This window comes from Poecilia reticulata, chromosome 2, assembly GCF_904066995.2.
Source record: "Poecilia reticulata chromosome 2, P_reticulata-male-v2, whole genome shotgun sequence".
Taxonomy (NCBI): Eukaryota; Metazoa; Chordata; class Actinopteri; order Cyprinodontiformes; family Poeciliidae; genus Poecilia; species Poecilia reticulata.
In genome coordinates, this window is record NC_088831.1 from 9,484,902 (window position 1) to 9,507,996 (window position 23,095).

The window sequence follows — 23,095 nt, forward strand, 5'->3', positions numbered from 1 at the left end:
GCATAAATGTTCTGGAGAGGCATGAACAGAAAGCTCGTCTTAGCAAGAAATCCTAAAATGTTAAAGGGTGAACACAGAGATATAGCTCATTTCGCCGAAATATCCATACAAATATCACCATGCATCATGCTAGAGCCTCAGTGTAATATGCATCTATCATGATCTGAAAGCAGATGCCCGGGAAGCAATTTCACACTTAGAGCCACTCTTTTTTTATTATTTTTTTGCCTAGAATTGAGTCAACTAAGTGTGAGTGAAATGACATGGGAAATTAAATGAAGTTTTTGTTGGTGCCATTAATCTAAAAACAATGCAGACAATACCACAGTAGACGTATCACCGTGCTCGTTTATTATATTTGTGTAGTCAGTTTTAATTGCCTTCTCCACATGACAGCAAACTCCAACTTTGGCTCTTTTCTTTCTTTTACATCTTGGCTTCAGTACCAAGGAGTATTTTCTTTGAACTTAGGAAGAACTTCTCAATTTTTTAGCTGAGTGGGGATGAGTTCGATGGGAATTTGGTGTGTAAACTGGGTTCTAGAGACATTATTAAATTATACTCAATTAAGCTCAATATCAAATTTTTATCTTAAGGGTTTGGAGTTTGTGTGTAATTTTTCTTTCTTTTATTTAATTCTAAGTATATCAAGGCAAATTAGGAGCTTTCTGTCTGCGTCACACAGTTATGGAATTTACATTCACCCGTCTTTCCAATATTGATCCTTACTTTTGTTCGTTGACAAACAACTTCCTGTTTCACTCTGGAATGTGCAATGACCATGGCTTCTGTATATGTGTGTGTCTAAAATTCGGAGCAGCAAAGATGGAACAGGAAACATGATTTCAGATTTTAATCGAATTGTTTTTTTGTTTATTTTTTTTAATTAAATGTTCAATAGGTTTAGGAGTAGTTTTAATTTGTTTTTCTGTGATGTAATGCGTGTTTATTTTTATGGAGGCTTTATTCATGGCGTGTGGAAACAGCTCAATTTGTTCTTCAGGCCGGTGCAGGCCAAACATCTTCCTAATATGCACAACGGGTCACCAGCTTGCCGGTGAGTGATGGAAAATCTATAATGCTTAGTCTCCAGATATAGACCAGCGAACGAATCAATAACGCGCGAGCACACGTGCAAACGTTAAGTGCATTCATACAAACACTTTTTTTTTATTCACGTCATGTTTACGCCATAAATGCTTTATGATGGTGGTGTACTTGGTGTTTGCTGGAAAAAAACTTGGGGGAAGAGGAGGAGAAATAGATTCAAATGAGAAAAAACAATGTTTTCAATGTGGTAAAAGTGCAATGCCAAAAGTTTCAAGATGGCAGATGACTTTTTTTAATTTATTTTTTTAACAACTGTGCCTCAAAGACTAGAAAATAAATAAGTAAAATAAATCTATTTACTCTCAGTCAACTCCAAACCTCATCATTCCTATCCTGCCTTGTAGCATATTGAAGTTTAAATGTATTGGCCGTGTTATGTTGCTTACATCAGTCTACACATACAAACAAATGTTAAAATAAAAGAGCTAATCCAAATGGTCAGATTTAAGGAATATTGTGTCATCTCATATTTAGAGAGCGTTTAAAGGAAGGCTAAGGAAAGAGCTCCAGGAGATTTGTCAAGTCTTATTTGATGTCTTGTTCTACACCATAAACCGGTACGTGCATTCGAAAACAAACCCTGCTGAGCATACATACTTTTATGTGATTTATACTGCTGTCATGGTCTCTTTGTTCTCTGCAGTCTTCCTGAGCCGCCATTGCTGACGGCGGAACCACTCGCAGCTTAAAAAAGCCCTCGCCAGAATTTGGCGAGTGTAAACAGACTTGCAGGTCTCATTCCTGTTGCAGCATGAATGAGACCTGCAGCGGTGGCATCGACGTGGAAAACTATTCTACTCTCTCCTGTCCGCAACGTCTGCGTGACCCCAGGGTCGAAACTTCTTGGGTTTCTTCTTTTATCACTGACAAAGAATGGCGCAGGAATGTTTGGTGATGGAACATGTGGAACGCTAAGGTATAATTAGAACTTATTTTCAAGGATTTTTTAAAGTAATTACAATATAGAATTAGATGTATGTTTTTGTACACTTGAAAAGATTTGAAGGATTTTGAAACATCACAAAGGTATGGAAGTGTGTGTGGAAAACACGGTGACATGTTTGGCCACTGTGCTAAAATTAGCTGCAATTCCCTTTAAATTTGCACATTTGGCTGTTTGAGTCAATGTGGTCCAGCTGCAGAAAACCTGTGAACTGTCACAGCCAGAGCTGTTTGTTTAAATGATGTGCTGGCCTTGGGTACAGATTTTTTATTTTTATTTTTTTTATTCCACCTGCACAGCGTGATGAATTCCACCGAGAAGGCAAAATCGGCAGAAATCAGCTGTTTACACACATTGATGGAAAAAAGACGCAAAACATTTTCCCTCCACTTTCTAATGTAGGTTTAAAATTAATTCTTACAATTTGAGGCCAACAAATAGTTTGGATTAGCTAAATGGACGTTTGCTTTTTATTCATTCACGTATTCACTAAAACAGAATCTGTGCTAAAGTCCAGGATGCTTTTTCTTCATTGTATGCCAAGTCTTTAAATGTCTCCAGATTTTAGATGAAAGTAAAACTCATCGAGTCAAAAGATGCCACCAAATGAACAACGAAAGCATTCAGACACAAACACACCTAAACCTTATCAAAGTTTTCTCAAGCAACAAATGTACTGATTTCAGCTTTTTACAAACGTACAGCGTGTTAAATGTGAGCTGTTGTACCTGCACACACACCTCCAATCACATCCTTCGACATAAAAAAACGTTCAAACACTCCTTCCAAAAAACCTGCTGTAGCTGGAGAAACAAGTCAAAACTCCAAACAATGGAGTCTTTTTTTTTAAAGAAAAAAAAAGTTACGTTTCCCCACAAAAAACGTTCTTTTATACAATCAACGTTTTCTTTTCAAAGAATCAATGTGTGTCAGAAGATGCTGCAGTAACCACCGTGATGTTATTACTGTGATCCAGTCCTTGATGCAGTAAATGGCTGTTTTTGCTTCCTTTGAATATAACCTCTGATGATGATGACGATCGAAAGCGAACATGTTTCAGTTAATTAAATTTCACCTTTACAGTGCGAGTGTACGTTGTGAATAGTTGGATAAGAACCTGTACTCCTTTCAGTGAATCAAACTACCACTCTACTTGACTTCCTTTTACTTTTCAGCATGAAATGTATGCATTAGAGACCTTTTTTTTTTTTTCACCGAAAATCATATGCAAGCCGTTGCTTCAAAGAAGATTGTTCAAATAAAGGATTCACAGTCAAGAAATCTTTTTTTTTTTTTTGTTCTGTCTTAAAACTCAGCTTCTCAACGTGATGAGCAGTCGGGAAACTACTTTGTCCGCTTAAACTGTTTTCCTGCAGTTGTCCGTTGTCTTTGCGCCATCATCACATTGAGCAGCGCATAGACGAGGATGATTGCAAAAAGATTAAAGTTGCATCGTAACCAGAAATTATGATTGCCACGTGCTTACAAATTCATGGTGTAGACCGATGTAGAATGTGAACAGAAAAGTAGAGGATAAACAAACATGCAAAAATCTAAAAGGTTTGGAAAGTTTTGAGTCGTTGCAGGAAAAAAAACAAATAAACTCTCCCACTTCAACCTTTGCTTTTTCTCTTTAAATCATCCAAGTCATAATTAAAAACTGAGCTTCAACAGCTTTTATTTAAATTGCATGCATGCACTCATCGGTTGATTTTATTATTATTCATTGTCTACTGTAGCCCTTTTCATTATTGCCAAGGTTGAGTTCGGCAAACTTTTTTTTTTTCCCTGTAGATATCAAACAAAAAAAGCGAATCTCTTTTATCTCCCTCTTTCTGCAGCTCGAATTCAGACACTAACAAAGACCATGCCATTATTAGTCGGAGATTCAGGTACGCGACACAAAGGAATTCATCCTTGCCGCACTCTTTCAATTTTGACAATCTGGCATGCCGGAGGGGGCATTGTTCCAAACGCTGCATTCAGCCGACAATGTAACTGGCTGCAGTCGGAGACTTCAAGAGAAAGATAAGAGTCGGAGCCGGTGCAGGGTGAAGGATGATGACGTTCTGTAAAGACTCAGCACAAATTAAGGCAGTGAGGCCTTTCATCTGGTAAGCTCGCACAGAAACGTCAAGTCCCCTAAAATATGAAGAACCAACACCGGGGACAATGCAGTTCTGCTTTGCCAATGTCCTTGTTTCATAAAAAAAAGAGGAACTGGGGGCATTACAATAATACAGTTTCAATCTTCACACTGGTTCCATGAAACAACTTGATACTAAACTTCATTTTAGGAAATAGGAAGATGAAAATATTAAAAGACAAATTGCGGTGAGTTTTTGCAAGCTTATACTGGCCTAAGAGAAGTCACTTTTTAGAAACAAAAACTCATCCATCCAGCCAGACAGATGAGATGAACTCTCTTCTTCGGGGTCGTTTCATGGTCGCGATAATTTGCGGTCTGTCCTCTGAATTCCTACTGGTCTGCTCTGCGGTGCGTCTCTTTTTCAACGCCCAACACCAGGAGGCGGTCTCAATCTGATGTCCAAACTTAATTACCACGGGACTCTCTTTGATGCAGAGAAGCAGGGGCTCCAATTTAAGCTCTTCCCAGATTCCTGACCCTCTCACCCTCTCACTATGGATGTTCCTGATCTCATTTCGGTTTGGTGATCTAATTATTTTTGGCCATCGTCGGCCAGCAAGTCAAAGACTCAACTTCCCGAGGTTAAAACTTTTGTTTTGCTCCCTCGTACCCGCTTGTCAGGCACACAAGAGGAGTTCTCATCACAGCCGCAGTTTTGCTGCAGGTTAGTTGTTCCCGAGCTCCAATTAGCTCATATTAGCATCAGCATCCATGTGTCTGCGGATTTGTGTTTGCTCAGTCAGTCAGTCCATCATGGTCAGCAGTAGCCGCTGACTATTAAAGTCGAAATTAGCCATAGTGAATTCACAGGCTAATGCGTTGGAATTAGTTAAAGGTCCTTTTGCTCCCCATTTTCTGACAATTAAGGATGACAAGGATACCTCTGAGCTGCAAAACCCGGACATAAAAAAAAATGTAATGTGCAATATATTCATATAATTAAAACAAATTTTTACAGGGGATAGATTTAATTTAGCGAGCATTTAAATTCGTCCAAAGTGCTCATGGTGAGAGAGGATAAATCAGAGTTTGCTTGATAGTTTTTTAATCAACGCTTTTCTCAAACTGAGTCATAGCCTGAAGTTTTCACATGCAGACAGACAGAAAAGAAAGTATTCACACCTATTAAGCTTCCCTGTGCTTTGTCATGTTGTAATTGCAAACCTTAATGTAATTTATTTGGATTTTATGGAGCTGTTTATGAGTATGTTTGGAATTTATTTGGGAGTTGAATATTTTCTATTTGCCAAAATCTACAAAATAAAAATAAAAAACCTCAGCTATATATGAAACGATGTCCTCATGAAACACATCCGCGGTTGTGATGTGGGAATGTGAAAAGTTTCAGACACACTTTTCGCAAGTTTCTGTAAGGAGGCATCGGGGGCGGGGGGAAGAGTTAAAGTCTCAGAATGTTCCAGTTCAATAAGGTTTGTAGGATTATTTATCCCTGACAGAAAATCCCCAACACTGCTCACTGATATTCAAAGATGTGTGCTCGTCACACTTTAGCCAGTAGTTTCCACGCCACTTTAAGAGTTTCAAGTCTGCAAAAGTTACTCTCCGCGGCTTCGTCGAGGGCTCCCTTTCGGCTCGGGTTGTTGTGGACTTGCAACTAATTAGAAAAGATGTCTTAGATTAACACAGACCCGGGGACACGCTCCTAAGACTTTGTTCTCAGGGAAAAAGGGCACTTTGTTGATAACCTTCTGAAAGCGATTTAGTCTCTGGCAAAGGGAGTTGGGGGACTCTTTTTAGAATTAAACTGCGGACACACTTCCTCCTAATTTATGTGCCTAACAGTGATGAAATATTATATTTGGATTTAGAATTGCGTATATCAGCACCGAGCCGGGGCCTCCTCTTTTTTCCATTTCCACCCTTGTGGGTTAGTCTCATCCATTTTAAAAGCACATATTGGCTTCTGAAGTTATTGCTGGCCATGAGACATGAAGATGTGCTATAATGTGTTTTCATTGGGGTGTCCGCCGCCGCCCCCCTTCCAGTCCTGACAGCATATCAGAGTGGCGTGGCTGAGACTGTTTTGTGAGGATGCCGGCGCTGCCTCTTGGGACCGTGTTATTTTGGCTGGAGAGTCGTTCAGAGGAAAATAACAATGTGTCTCTGGCTTATTTGCATCGCTGTACAGCTCGGCGCTGTGTTATGGGATCGGCTGGCCATTTCCTGCAGACAGCGTAATAAAAGTCGGATAAAAATAAAGGCCTGCAGCTGCTACTCCCACAACAGAAGGAAAAAGAAAAAAGAAAAAAAAAATAGGTGGCTTTTTATCCAAGTCAACATTTTCTATTATTTGGCTTCTTTTATTAAAATTGTCACAGTGCTTCTGTGTCCTTCTGCATCAACATGCAGCATGAGGCTGAATGCAGCTGACCTGCTCTGTTTGTCTGTTTTGGCATTTTGCCTCCTTTCAGTTCACCTGCCCCGACCGACTGACCGCCTGCAGCTCGTGTGATATTTGGAGATCGACTAAAGCAGTGAAGGGAGCCCCTGCTGTTTGCGTTCACTTTTTGCCGTCTTTGCTGTGTTAGATTATAATAGCAAGCAATCTTAAAAAGATTCGTCGAAATGCCTAAAAATAAGCATTATGGCAGAGCATAACAAAAAAGTTTTGACGTTCCGTCAAATTCGGTGAACAGAAACAATAGCGGGTTAGGAGTGCATATTAAATGGGGGGAAAAAAAACATGAAAATATTGAGGACTATTTTTAATACTATTTCATGTGAAAAAAGCCAATTTTAAGAGAAAAAAACATAACTAAGTCGTCTCATGACACCCTTTCTCCATATCTACCATGTTTAGAGATAACTTCTGTTAACTTTCAAACTGCAGCATCTTGTTAAAGTTTCAAAGGACAACTAACATGATTAGATTTGTGCAGCTGCTGGTTTAGAAATCTAATCATTGTAATTTATTTTTCTTAAAACCCAAAGCTACTCAGTTTTGTTACAGAAGGTGGCAGAGAAAAAAACTTTGCCATTGTTTGCAACAATTTGGTAAATAATCGCTAAAAATTGGTTAAAATTTGGTTTCATTTTGTTACAGGAAAACTGAACAGGTTCAGAAAATAATTCCTTACTTTCCCAGCGTTTGAAAAGCCAAACAATGTTTCTGAAACTTTTGGTTTAATTGGAAGAAGTTGCAAAAAGTCAGGAAGGTGGTAGAATAAGAAATGAATGTCACCATGGAAACGGACCTGTAAAAAAACTATAAAAATTAAGGATTACTGTGCGACAAAATGTACGACCGAATTCACTGTCATTGAAAACCTTTTCATTTTGTTGGTATGGAAGATAGAATTGTTGAAGATGGACTTTAAAACCTGGAGAAAAACAAAAACTCATCAAGTTGCTAAAAGTATCTCTTGGTCTGAAAAGGGTGGGGTTGAAAAATGCATCTCAAAGCAGGGAAACAAGCTCCATCCAGAAATGACAAGCTTTCCTTTTGTCAGCGCTCGCACTTAAAGTGTGATATGTTTACATTTTCTTGTCAGGCGGCCTGTTATGGTCATGAGTAATGACCGTCTTCCTGAGGAAATTTACTGCATTTTTGGGTGTTTTTCTCCTCTATTCAGTGACCTTTAGTGAATTGCAGAGTGTGAAGCAGCTGGGATGGGAGACGCCTGAGGCCAGACTCTGGAAGATTGGACATTTCCCTCCTTCGGGTTAGAAATAAGCCGCTGTTGTATGTCATAAATTTAGGAATACGACAATATTTTATTTATTTATTTATTTTTTACACAAATAATCCCTCGCAGTCGTGTTTTCTTTTATAAATCAAAAATACAGTGCTCAACTCAACATCGCATGGGATAATTCATAATTTACTTTCACGGAGGGACACGCAAGAACCTTAATCTGGAACCGGAACCGCTACGACTCAAATGCGGGGGAAAGCAGAGCGGCGAACGTATTTAATGAGTGTGAGGATGGAGTGGAAAACTTCAAATCGTGACATTATGGAGCTTTACCAGACACATGCAATTGCTGCGAGGCTCAGGCCAAATTGTGCAGGTTTCAGAATACCACACGGTGCGTCCAATGTGGCTTGAAAATGCCTTGGGGACCCCTTTGGACTGAAGCTTGAAATAGCAAGCCCGGGCAGTCATGGCCGATTTTAAAAAAAGACATTAAGCACCGCACTCTAGGACTCCAAAAATAGGTTTAGCCGTATTGCAGCGGGAGCGGAGAAAATGGTGCAATGTTGCACACCACAGCAAGAATTCATCCTACGTGCTTGGGAAACGCACGTCAGAGGCGTCTGTGTCGCAGAACGAGACGGGTTCGTACAGGCGCCTCACCTTGGTAGGGCGTATTTTTGGGACTGGTCTTTTGGATAACGCTAGTTTCCATCGTCTTGTACTTACAAAGAAGAAGAAAACATTGTTCTGTTACATGTACTCTTAATTTCATTTAAATTTCTTCTCTAAAAAGCAGCGTTACTTTGAATTGGCATGATCAAAACTAAACGTCTTTCTTTCATCTCATGAATGGTGTTAGAAAAACAGTGCCCTTCTGAATGCCTCCAGTTTTCAGAAGGTATTTTTCAAATAATGAGGTGGAAAGCAATTTGGCTCGTCCTTGATAGGCTTGGAGACGATGTCCAAGTTTCAAATATTTTCAAAGGGAAAGCAAAGTGAGGCTTGGACAAATAAAATAACACTGAATCTGGGGTGAGTGTTTTTCTTTCACATGCAGAGGCAGGTCGATCCAAGGACCTCCAGTCTCCTGTGAGGGTTATTCAGCTGGGAGCGTCGCTGCCCTTGTGATTTTACAGCAAAAGGGTGCTGCTACTGGGAAAACACAATTCTCACCCCCCTTGATATCCCCCCTTTTATTTATTTTTTTTTACCCACAAGTAGCTTTTCAATTTTTTTTTCACCTTCTAAACTAATCCACAAATGTTAATAGTTTTGACAGATCTGCTTACTAAGCTCAAACGGCTTAGTGGACCTTTAGTGCTGACAGGGAAGGGAAGCTTTGAAAAGCTCTCCACGCACATCAAACTTTCATTTTCATTCTCGTCTTGTAAAAAAACGGCGCACAACAGATAGACGAACACCGCTTCCTGAAATATGTCCTGTCAAGATAAAGCCCTCGACGGACCGTCAGACCCGGTCGAAGAATAATGCAAGAAAGAGATGTGTTTAACGATCTGAGGCTGTGTAACCTACAGCAAAGAGCATCATGGTCCTATGATGGTGGTGATTACTTTGGGGGCAAAGAGAAAAAGAAAGAAAATAGAACATTCATCGTCTACAGTACATTTGTAACATGCCTCAAAGCTGCATGAGTTTCAAGTTGGAGACGATGATGTCATGGGTTCAAATGAGGTTTTGTTTCGCTTCCAGCTGAGCAGCAGAAAATGTGCACATATCAGGGTAAAGTCACCATGTGCGCCGTCATTACGCTCTGTATCACTGTTTCCACGGCGGCTCCGGGGCTTCGCTCTCCGTCACGACAGCGCGGCTCCTCACATGTGCAGCGAATAGTCGAAGGATGAATTAGTTTTATATTAAAACAATGCTTTCCACAATCTAATTTGAGTATGAGATGCAATAAAATGTCTGAAATTACAACAGTCTCCTTCCAGGTGCCTGGCCTTTCTCATCTCCCAAGTTTAAAATGAATTTCTTAATGTTTGCCTGTATTGGCCATCTCAAATTGGATTTTGACTTTGACTGGCATAATGACAGAAGCAGCTTTAGATTTTAAAGAGTTTGGTGTTGTAAATGAAAATGAGTCTTGGATTATTTTCTAGTTGAGTTAAACAGTTAGTATGATTGTGCTGGAAATTTCAGCAGCAAAGCAGACATGGTTACCACATTGACCCATAATGTGCTTAGCAACACTGGAACGCCATGTTTGCTTGCATTTCCCATTTTCAGCATATGTAATTATAGTCTTTTGTTACAGAAGTTGCAAATTAAGGAATTGTTTGGATGCTTTGCTGCCTATATTTTGAAACTCTCCGTTTCCACGAGCGTAGGAGTCTTTAAAGTCATCTCTCGAGTGCCACTGGAGTCACCCTCACACATTTTAATACTTAATAACAAAGATATGACACTTTTTTTTTTTTCAGAAATTGGCACCTCACGGTCACAGAATGTCCACCATATGCGTGACATATGGCGGCCAGACTGCGTTGCCCATCACCTGAAAGCTCCCTGTGGCAGGAGCATATTCTGAGTGGACAGAAAAAAAATTTAAAAAACGTGGACAATTCAGAAGATCAAGAGATGCCGAGCTGAGCTCAGTGACGAGGATGTTTGTTATTCAACAGGAACGTTCCCAGAGTGGGAAATTAAGACTTTCTTAATTGTCACCCGCTGGCTACTTCTGAGAAAGACAACACACACTCACAGATTCACACACTGTTGTTTTTTTCCCTCCTTTTCTCTCTGTCTTGCTTATTTCTTCACCTTTGCACCTCCTACCAACTGAAACTGAACGACCCACACGCACGCACGCACACTTTTGACAATGCTCACCAAACACCGCCTCCTTCTCATGTCTCGGCAAGGACACAGTCAGGCTGACTAATTCAGAATTGAGCTGTCATCTGTGTCACCTCAGGCTTGTGTTTGAGAGGCTTTTGCGTGTCCGCGAGAGTCTGCTCGCTCGCTCGCTTCGTAAAAGCGTCACCTTGGGCCGGGAGTGCACATGTGGGAGGTTACTGTCAACATGCACAAGCTGGGCAGCCTGGGCGACGGGACTCGATTTGGCCATCGCTTCAGAGATGGAACGAACGCGACTAATGCGCTGATGCATGTGAGAGAAAGTCCTCTCGTTTCCAGAGAACATACCCTACCCGCCTACTCACTTCTCAGTGCATGAACACGTTGGAGCACTCACAGCTGCGTCACAAAGGAAATACATTACATCGAAATGCGTATACATATGTGCATTTTCAAGGAGGAAATAACCTATAATCGGCTCAAAAGAGCACCATACGCTCCCATACACCTGCTGCTATCAGATTACCCTGTTGAGCACCTTTTATTTTCCTTTCCCCCCTAACACAACACGTACACAAACATATGCAAAAGCAAAACCTTTCTTATGAGCATCTGGGCAACAGACAGGCCTATTAGCCCGTGCGGCCTCGCAGTGCCAAAATAACAACTGCAGCATATGCCTGTGTAATAATTGCATTAATGTTGAACACGTCTCTCCAGGGGGTGGCTGTGTTCGAGGACTTGGGGGAAATTAGGGCTTGTTCTCGAAAGCATGAAATGAGAATTTAGCAAACACCAGAGTGGAATCGGTTAAGGCTGATGATCAGTAACTACACGGCGATGGATGTGCAGTTCATTTCCAACATGGCGGACCATTACCTGCAGCTCGATACTTTAGTATCTTTATGATAGCCGATCAAATATTTACAAGTCACATTTACTGAAAACCATTAGCCAGTTTATTTAGGCAGAGCAGCGACTTCTGTTTTCCTGCGTTCTAAAGGGGGCACGTTTGTTCTTGCATGTTGCTTGTACCAAGCCACAAAGTCTGTAAACATGCTCATGGATTATCCAGTTAAATCCCTACAGATGGTCCAGAATGCAACCGTGCACCCCCGCTGTTTGATCAACCAAAGAAATACACATGTCGCTCTTCCGCTCAATCTAGCCCACTGGCTGCCCAAATCAAGTTCAAGTCACAAATGCTAACTCGGTCACACGTGCTTACACTTCTTCTTGATTGCTGTATTCCTCTTAAGAATGCTGTGGGGCATCATCATACCCAGAGATGAGCAAAATCATCATCTGGAGCATGACATGGAGGAATGGGAAAGCAAAAGACGCCGATATTCAACCACAAAAAGAAAAAAACTTTCCAGCTTCATGTCCTCAGAGGGAAACCACCCTTGAAACAGGTCTCCTTACTGGATTGAAGCTTCAGTCCAATTCCTCATATGCATATACAATGAAGAGTGATGAATATTTACTGCTTTACTTTGACATGACTACATGTTGCTGTGACAGAAACAAAAATCCCCATCTGAGCTATTACTAATGGACAGATGGTAAGCAATCATCAGCTATGAACATCAGCCAATGAGCAAAAAGCAGATGAAACAATAAGGGATGTATTTTATTCATTCACCAACTAAAAAAACAATGTTTTTAAAATCAAACAGATTCATAGTTACTGCAACATGTGAGCAGACTTAAGCAAATTTGCAAAAAAAAATTAATTACAGTTCTCATTAACTGACACTGTAGTACTGTCATTCAGGGTAAAATGAAATTCAATACAATTGGTGCATTTGTGAAAGTCCCATCACGATCATAAAGCAACCAACCAATTTGTCAGTTTTTAATCAACCCAGAAAATAACCATCAGTCAATCAATAAAACAAACAATTCAGCAAACCAACCATTGCATTGATCAATCAGAAAACAATTAAAATTGATGATCTCAGAGTAATATTGACCAACTAATCTCCTAGCCAGTGACACAAGTCTTAGCTTGGTCATACAATCACTGATGGTGCTGCAGGACCTTTCCAGTTAACATCCACCAAGTCGGAGGAGGCAGATTTTCCATTTATAGTCCCAACAACTTGATCAAACTATTTTTTTTTTTTTCAAACCGGAAATTTCCAAGTGTTTTTTTCCATCTTGGGAAATAAGAAGTAGCAGGAGGGACATCTGCTGAACTGTAGACACCGTGAGTGCCCGTTTTGTAATACAAGCTCCCTTGTGAAATATTTCTTTTGTACTTGACTGACGTGCCTTTTTATTCCTTGCTATATGGCAGCCTATCACAACATATCGAGGGGACTCAAACCAAATGCGACGTGACATCTGAGCTCTAGCGACGAGACTTCTAAAAGGCATGGGGGCCTCGTGCTTTAAAATGAAACCCATCAGCTGCTAATGCATTCCCTGTTACTTTGATGTAGCTACCGATTTACCTCAGAGGTACACCCGGCATTAGGCTTGCATTTATATGATTTATATGAATTTCTACCTGAGACCTATGAGTATGAACAAAAACAGACTGGATGCTGATTACAAAATCCTTGCCTGACTCTTCCCCCCGATGAGCTCGTCTTGACTATGCAGTCATTGCGATGCGAGCCGACGCACTCAGAGGGCAATTTAACATCCTGTCGTTATGATAAACCATTTAGCGTCGCGAGGCTAGGTGGGAGCAGTTAGGGTAGAAGGAGTCGTAGCCCCCACCAAAAGATTCCATTTAGCGGCTACATCACCTTGTGAAGATACAAATTGTTTTTGTGCCCCGCGGCTAAACATAATGAAGATTCAACACATGCCAGGGAACGTGGCGACGTGTGTCCATGAACCTCGCACAGACGAGGCGGAACGCGTGCGCGCGGCGGACGGCGGGCACGCACGTACATACGGAAGTGCTCGCATACCTTCCCTTTTTGGCTGCTGAACACACATGCACACATTTCTGTCTGCCTGGTGGACATTCATTAGGAATGCAATGTGGAGGGATAATGTGGTTTATGCAATCAAGGAGCTGGCAGACCAGTTCTCCTGCTGAATTAAAGATAAGTCCAAACACCTTGAGACCAGATTATAGGCCCATATGTGGATTTGCCCCCAAAGCAGCCAAATGTGTGCACAGCGAGTGCAAGTCTATCAAAGATATTGCTGTGTTTATATGCTTGCACGATATTAGATCACATTCATGTTGGTTTCTGGGGAAGGAAAAATGGAGTTTAGCTGTCATGCATGATACAAGATGCTCCAGCTGGAATAAACCGCTTTAGGGAAGCTTCTATATGTTACACAAACTCTATTTTGGTAAGATACAGATGACTTTAAAATGACACAGACGGGGAAAAAAAATCATGGCAACCTCAATCCATTACACTATCCACATGTCTTTATTTTAAAACTTACTTCCAATAATACACCTCGTCTAAATTAATTATTCATTGTTAATTTCCTTTAAATAAATAACTGGAACATCTTTTTTTTATTACAATTTTTCATCACTTTCCTTTATTATACCACCATGATGTATTGTATGTTTTTTTTTTTTCTCAACACAAAGCACTTTTAATTCCCTCACTGCAGGAATAAGCCATTTAAATCAACTTGCTTTGCCTTAGGCGTCTTGTAAATCAGTTCAAGGTATATTGTAACGATAAAAAATAATAGATGCTTGATTGTATAACAATTAAACTATTACGATTCATCTTGTGCCATATGCAAGCAAATTCACTAACTTTAATAATCATTATTGCACCACATTTAATTAAAACCTGACATCTTACAATTGTTTGTTTATCGGTTCGTGTGGTGACGGTGCTTAATGCATTCTACCGGTTTGTTTGGTAGCTTCTGATAAAGATGACGTGTCAGGAGAGAGTAAATAGGTTACCTTGGAAACAAGCCCTGAAGCGTCGGGTCTGAATCTCAAAACGTAAGCGACTCATAATTTTGCTTCCTAATTCAGTTTAATTAGGTTGTCCAGCCTGCATTTCTCCAGCGATAAGACTGGTGAGCTTAAAAAAAAAAAAGAAAGAAAGAAAGGGTAACCTCTTGTTGCTAAACCACTAATCAAATATTTTATTCAGATCCTAATGAGAAAATAATATGTGCACACATTTCAGTTTAGCGGCAATTGTGTTCAAAGAAAACAGAATTGGAAAAGTTCAGGAGTCACTTTTTATGAACAAAAGAACAAACATCACTACTATATCAACGTCTGACACTCAGTCGTTTGGGAAACACCTTTGTTGAAATCATATATTGCACAGCTTTATAAGGAACATGATTCTTCTGTACAAGGTACAATATATATCCAACAAAAATCCATGCCACTTCAATAAACAATTATTTTAGAAAGTCAAAAAATGTTAAGTAATATCCAGAAAGTGCATTAATACCATTTTTAAATGATACGAGTAAGATAAAAGCTTTAAAGCGTTGTAAAGACAAGCAGCTATTGTCCTAAATGATAAATATTAATGAAAAACTTGAGGTAAGTCTTTGAGGCACCCCTTAAAAACAGAAATCTGCTTTCAAAATACTTCAGATTAGTTACCAAATCCACCAGAACTGCCTGTCATCCCTAATCCCGCATGTGTTGTAGTCGTGGAGAGAAAGGTGTCTGGTTTAGAAACCTCAAGATCTCATTTTAGCTTCTTGTGGATCAACAGGTTTGATTAACTGAGTGGGTTGCACCCATTAAACGCAGCCAAATAAATATGTTGGTCAGTCGCTCTGGGTTTGGGGTCAGTCTTCCCAAATGGTGGAATTCAACTTTCTGAACTTTTTGCTCTCAAGTGATGGTAAAGATGGAGCAGAAGATAAATATGTTGACTGGGGCCTCAATTGCTAATGGCATTTTCAGTTTGTTTCAAGAAACTTAAAAAAACATGAACTGAAAAAGTTACAGTCTTAAAGCAACGGCTAAATGGTGTCAAAATACAACACAAGCCAAAGTTCTGTTGGGGGAATCTTGCTTGTTGCTCCTGCTGCTCAAAGCAGAGAAAATCCTCCTCCCAGTGGCTGTTCTGGGGATTTCCAAAAGGGATTGAGGTTGCTCTGCCTCTTTAAGTAACTGTTGTGGTGTTCTCCAACTGAACCGTGTTCCTGAGCTCTCTGAGCGCCTCCATACTGATGCAACTGCGGTGAGCACTGGACACCGTCTCTTTCCGGGTCGGTCTCCTAGCGGCTGCGTAGAGCTTCCTAAGCCCGTGAGTATCTCTGTAGGCCTCTGCTTGATCTGAGTCACCCCTCCACCCCCTGGAATGGGTTCTGTTATGATCCATTGGATTTTGATGTTTCGTGGCGTTTTTTTATGACCTTCATTTTCAATGTTTGCCCAGGTTTAGTTGGTTTTACTGATCCCGTTGTTTTCCTGTGTCAGTTTGTCATTTTATTTCCGTCGCTCCAGGCTTGCTTCCCAAACCCTTAAGTCTTTTCAGTACAATGTAACAATCAACCCCTTATCTACATTGTTCCTGAGATACAGAAATCTACAATGTTGAGATTTTTTAAAATGACTTACTGGTTTCGTTATTTACCACTCATAAGACACATTTATTGTGCTTATTGCATCTCTATCAGAGGATAAAGCTCTTTCATTGGCGTCAACCCTATGGAAAGTAATTCTTGTACTTGTATATCAAATAAAAGACTTCTTTTCCTCAGTTGTTGAAAGCATCACTTGTACCCATTTTGAATTCCCCCAAGTGTTTTGAAAAGAACATCTCAGCCCTGCATGACTTTCCTCCTACAAAACAACAGATGACGTAATCTTGCAGAATACTCCCCTCCTATTTCACTTTGAGTGGATTTGTTTCCCCCCCCCCCCGCAATCGTTCGCGTTGCGTCTGTTCCAGGGAGCGAGCGCCGTCGTGTGTGCCGCCGTGTTAAAGAATTAAGAGGTTATCAGTCTTTATTTCTCCAAACTAGGGCAGGCTGCATTATGTAAAGTGCTGAATTATATATCAGATTTGCCTAGCTTGACCAGAGGGAGATTGGCGAAAGAGAAACAGACACAAACACACAGATGTAGTCCCCCATCTTCCTCTGGATACACTCACGTCAAATTATTCATTGATATGTTTGTAATCCATATAGAAAGAACCATGTGTGCAGTATGTGTCTCATGTAGCCTCGGTACTCACACACACACAGAAATACTCCATTTTCTCTCAGTGAGGCACACTTGGGCTGACAGATGGGAGCACCAGATGATGAGTGCCACCAGATTTGTGTCTCACGGTGGGAGCCATTGCTGACACCATTAAGGCTGAGAGAACAGTCAGACTTACATTAGCGCCCTTGCTGTATTTGTGTGCACACACGCACGCTTGTATACATGGGTATGCATTTTGTGAAGTGAACAATATGTCAGAATGCGCTGCTTGTGCTGGTTTTTGCTCGTACGTCGAGCTCCAGAAGGCTATAGGTTGTTGCATGAGTGCCGTGCCCCAAGTTAACATTGAACTTTCTGGAGAAGCACACACAGATTGCTCATAGTCAACTATGCTAATGAACAAGTGGGCTTGACATTCTCTCTCTTTTTTCTTCTTTTTTTTTGTGCAAGCTGCTTTCATCTTGGCGATAAAGAACAATGACCTATTAGCAAACCCTTTCAAGCACACGCTGGACTCCCCGGGTCGGTTCGGTCTAAGCTCGTTGCGTATTCATATTCTGCTCCCAACCAGCCGCTTTCCTTCGCCTCCTCTCCCTCTTAGCCCGCTCGCTCCCACCGGAGCCTTTGTCTGAGCAGCGGTCCAAAATAAACTTCACCAAACTAATCTATAGGAGAACGAGAAACAAGCGCCTTCCTCCTCACCCTCTCCTCCTTCTTCTTCTTCGCTGCTTCCTCCAGAGACACCGCTGACATTTTGCGATGAGAAAGTGTGTCATATCGGAGAGGGAGGGGGGTAAACGAAAGGAGTGGAGCGTGCAAGAGTCGACTCAACTCGGAGTGAAAAAGATTCAGCAGGGACCCCCGTGCCCCCATTGGAGTCTGGCAGCTCTCAATGAGGTCTCTCTGGCAAATAATAACCTCTTACCCTCTGCTAATATCCCAGTGTGCACCATTGGGAATACCAAGTCACTACAGCCTTGACTAGTGCGCAAAGTGGTCTCAGACCTTACTGTTAGCTGGTCAACGTTACATGGACCAATTATGTACTTTATGTACAATGGACATATGATTTCATCCAGGCTATACACCGTTGCATTGACATTTGCTTTTGTTCATACAACGCAGTGCCATGCTTTGACAGGAAAGCTATTTGAAGGTCTACTCCTGTTATAAATTTACCATCACGCTCGCTGAAATTGTCTGAAAATCTCGAGAACCCAGCTTTTTAGCTATGGTTTCCATCTGGATAATTTCAGATAGAGTTGGTTATGTGTTGTGAAATTGTTTCTGAGTTTCTGATAACAGCCTTGTGGGCATTCACAGTTCGTCACAACATATTTGCAGATCTATTTTTCAAGTGCGCTTAGCTGGCATGTCCTTTTAGCAATTTGCAGAGATTTCGAGTGCATTCGTTCGGAGGCACGGTTCGAACACACACCAAGACGCCTAAGAAAATAAGAGCTCCATTTTGGTATAATTCTGCTTATTTGTAAATCTCCTTAGTTGCTTAGATGCAGCAAGTTTTGTCAGAACTTTAACAGATAAACACTCCATTAAGTGGTTTTAGGAGGAGAACTTTAATATTTGACAAAATGAGACTGTTTACTAAAGAGTTATTTCTTCACACGGAATACGAAAAAATAAACTTAGTGGTAATGTAATTGAAAATTTAAACACTATACCAACTCCTGACTACCTGAAATAGTAAATGGGACAAAGTAGAACTTTTTTTTTCCATAAACTAAATTCAAGGTCAGATAGGTAAAGGACAAAGAAACGGTTGACAGGAATGTATCTATTATATATTAAATGGATTCAAATGATTGGATTCACTACATTACGATGTTCCCCATGCCTCAGCCAGGGACCACGAAGCCGTTGAACCCTCACTCTTTAATGTCCTGTGTGAGTATTTGGCCAGACTTTGGGATGTATCACAGATTTAAGGTTAACAGCCTCCCATGCTCATATTGCTTACAGAGTAAAGATATTATCTTCCTTGGGCCCAAAAGCTGAATCACATCGATCCTATTGATGCCCGGCTTTTCTCCAAAGCACTGAATGGTAAAATGGGAGCTTGCTGGGTGTGCTCAACAGCCAAGAAAGTATTTTGCAATTGTCTCTGCCAGTTCATATCTATTTTCTCTCGCCGCACACACAGTGTCTTGCTTGCCTCCGAAATGGCCCTCGGAATGGCCTTAACCGTGCGCCTCGGCAACAGTTGTGATTTATACCCCGGCGGAGTCCATCTCTCTACGGGCTGTATCGGACTTTGAATGTCAGTTCCAAGCTGTGCCAGATCCCATCCATCAAGAGGAAAGCAGTCTGACAACAGGCCTCTTCGCCTAGCCAGAGCATCCATTTGAACAATTTCAGAAATAGAGCCAACTTCCTGTTGAGGAAAGAGGCATGCCCTTGTGAACTTTAAAATCGATTCTACTCTCAATTCACAAGTGTACATAACTTTTTTTTTAAAGAAAATATATATATTTTTGAAATGAAATATTTGTCAATGACTGTCTACATGACCAGAAAAGTAGCACTTTTTCATAAGCAGAGCTGAGTCGGCAAAGCCACAAGTTAATCCAAACCGTTGTGCAGACTTGCACTTCTTTAACTTAAAGGAACATTCCTCATGGTTTTATGGCATTTCCAATAATGAAATTCAAGTCAAAGTACGCTGCAAAATATCTTGGCTCGGATTGTAATCGTACAACTTTGAAAAGCAGAAATGGAGCCTCCTGCACAACCAACAAGAATTCAGCCAGTAGCTTCTGGATGATAAATCAACAGCAAAACTTTTCCGTTAGCTATTGTCCAGCGCATATAGCAGAAAAACCAGTTGACCAAATATCCTGGTGCTTTTGGAATCACAAGTGCCTGCGGATTTATGATTCCAAAAGGTTTTTATAACAAGATACTAAAAAAAGTATTTCCACAAAATGTAAGTATAAAGAATGTGAATTTTGCACAATATGTCCCCTTGAATTCCTCCAAATTATTAATAATTTAATCAATAACCCACTATCCATTTTATGAAAACAAGTAACTCCAACTAATCTACACTTAAGGTTATACTAATTATTTTAAAAAATACCTGAAGAGGAAAAAACCCTGAGCCACGTCCAAGATGATCGTCACTCCAGGGGTCAAGCTGAATGGATGCAGTTCTACTTCAGTCCCAAGTCATTCTGAATGAAAAATGTAAAAAGTACACTGACAAAAATTGTGAGTGAAAAAGAATTGTCTTTTTGCGCATGAATGTCTCAGGAAATAACATTTTCTAAAGTGCCTTACGAAGACGTGTTGTGAAGTGGTACTACATAAATAAACTGAATCAAAAAGAAGACAGTGGAGGATGAGTCGAACCTGAAACAAGCTTTAAGTTTCCTTCTTGAAAAGGCTGGTTTCTGGAACAGAAGCTCCTCTTCCTCCTCTGATCCAATCACAACTGAACCTCCATTATTTTCTGAAACAACAGCTCAAGACAGAATTAGACAAGTTAAAGATATATGAGAAAACATTTGAAAACAGAAAAAGAAAAAAATAAATTATATATATATATATATATATATATATATATATATATATATATATATATATATTATAAGCAGTTATACAGAACTCAAATCCAAACTTGAGTAAATCAGGGAAGTTGTCCTTTTTTCTCTCCTTCTCTCTCTTAGCTCCCCACTACGACAAAAAAACATGAATTATTTTGAATAAACAGAGAAAAGCAGGAAAAAAACCTTAAGTTACAGACCGTAGTCTCTCTAAAGAGCTCAGTTAGAAGCTGGAAAGTAATTGCGCACATCTGTCAACATTAGACCAAAATGAATAGTAATTCTAAAGCAAAAAAACAAATGTTCATTTCATTCAAGTGTGCTAAAATCTAAAAGATGCACAAACGGAGTTCAGCTGGGAACATGTTTAGGTCATAGCCTCACAAGACGATGTCACAAAAAATAATAAACATCCTTTTTGAGACTATTGTGTGCAGAAAATCCCATTCAAAAGCTCCGACTGGGATATTTGCATTGTATTTGACTGCTTAGCAACATAAACTGGTGATTGAGCAAATAATTCAATGAGATGTTGCCAGTTCTAACTTGATGTCAACAGATAATTGTTTCAGTTTCCTTCGTCTTTCAAGCATGGTTAGCTTAGCCAGCTAACCACGCTAGCCGTCTTTATCACCAAGCTAGTCTGTGTCCTACTTTGTGAGGGAGGTGGACTAAATACAGAGAAGAAATTGGAAGTAAATGTCTGCTGAACAGGACTTACAGGAACTGGTAAACAACGGACAGGAAATGAGAGAAAAGGGTCAGGAAGGCCTGGAAAGCAACTGATTTTTAAACTATTGGGAAATAGAACGAGTGGGAGGAGAACCAGGTGAGACTAATTAGTGGAATGAAATGCAACTGAGGGAGAACCTGAGCAGTGAAGGTGACATGAGGTGTTTAATTAACAGTAAATAAGCACAGAATGAACAAAACAGGGCACAAAAGGATCCCACAAACCAAAACCGATAAAGGCCAACTCTAGAATGAGGTTCAAACCCATACACAAAGAGCACAACGCAATACAGAACCGAGAACACGAATTAATGAACCCGTATGGAAAATTATTAGTGTCAAAAATTCAACATCCCTTAATAGAATGAGCTGAACTCTAGAATGAAGATCGAAACAATAGACAAGAGCACAACACAATGCAGAACTGAGAACACACAGGAATGAGCCTCTATGGAAAACCATTAGTCCCAAAATTTCAACATCCCTTAATAGAATTAATGTACTTGCTGCACTTTTAATTTAATTAAACAGAGTGTTCATTTCTGAGAGAATGCTCAGAATTAAATTAGACTTATTGTCAGTTGTACTGGGATTTTTTTCTTTACTATACAGCCCATTAAAAATTGAGACTCCTGATTTTTGGGACTCCTGATTGTGTCTTCACAATTTTAGTCCAATAACATTTTTAATGGTTTTAGAGATGCATGGCAAGAAATGCTCACTTTAAAGCTTCTTTTTGCAGTGTCGACTCACTTTGTCTGCCTTTCATGAATGGAATTACTTTCGTACTCGCGGCCATATTTAACTCAGAGCTGAGTTGAACCAGAGTTGAGTTACCTTGTTGATATCTCCTGTTCTGAAACCCAAAACGCTGACAGAGTCGAGCGAGTGTACTCAAATCCTGCCTTCTAAGCAGAATTTGTTGGCCCAAATGAGGCCATCGGTGACAGATCCAGTCCCAAAAGAAAAATCCTTCTAGACTAATTACATTTTTACCTGTTTAAAAATGTATTGAACTTTAGGTGACCTTAATTGAACCAGTTAGCTTTTTTCCCCCTTTTATAACTTCCTGGAGAACTAGAGATGTAAAAATAAGCTTAAAATAAAAAAAAAACATTTTGCGGATTTTTTTTAAAATTTACTGATGAATGGGTTCTGCTGAGGATTTGTGACAGCTTTACAATGTAGTAACAATTACTTGAAGTAGAGGCAAGACAGTAAAAAAGGCAAAACGTGGCTAAGTTATTTATGCATATTTACTGATGTTACACTAATAAATATTGGTTAGTAGCAACTAATACGAAAGTTCATATAGAAAATGTTTTTATTTAGATTTGCATTTTCAAAGTGTAAATCAAACACCTGACTATAGCAAGAAATATTGTGACATGTTAATACTGGACAATTTTGAGCTGCTGAGAAAACTATAAAGTGAAAGCCTAGGAACTATAAATTATGTTAGAAAAATGTGTGTAAAGAGTCTCTCCCTAATTTTCTCTTGTATAAAGCAGCTGACAGAACAGATTTACTGTTCCTGCATCTGAACTGACACCGCGTGAATTATTTCCGCGAACATATGGAAGATAATAACCAGCCAGATTAATTCTCAGCAGTGCTTTCATTCCACCTTTCTTTCTTTCTTTCTTTCTTTCCGTTTTTTTTTTTTTTTTACTAAAACAGGGCTGTGAGTACTCCCCCTTCCCTGTCGTCTTTTGAAGCATTAATGTCGAAAATAAATGCCTTTTTTTTTTTTTATCATCATTACCACTTTGTCTTTCAGTCCGGGTCAGTTTCAGCATTCATCTCAGGAAACAGAGCCAAGGGAAATAATTGCTCTTGGGTAACAGGAGAAAAAAAAAGTTTGAACTTTTCATTAAACCAGACTGGAAAATAACACCACATTAATGCATAACACAACTTTCTAATTTGGACAGGCATGGATTTAAGTTTAAAGAAGTTTCTACAAGCCACAAGAGTTTCGATCACTTT

The 23,095-nt window shown here is 40.0% G+C and overlaps 1 long non-coding RNA gene across 2 annotated transcripts in view; it reads right to left on the reverse strand.

Annotated features, from left to right (window-relative positions):
• LOC145555295 (uncharacterized) overlaps window positions 1-20,350 on the reverse strand; it is a 57,640-nt gene extending 37,290 nt beyond the window's left edge. For both annotated transcript variants that reach the window (XR_014091407.1, XR_014091406.1), the window contains exons 1-2: window positions 20,181-20,350; window positions 19,909-20,002 (exon numbers count right to left, since the gene is read on the reverse strand). This is a non-coding gene — a long non-coding RNA (uncharacterized LOC145555295). The remainder of the gene's footprint in view (window positions 1-19,908; window positions 20,003-20,180) is intronic.
• Window positions 20,351-23,095: the final 2,745 nt, after the last annotated feature.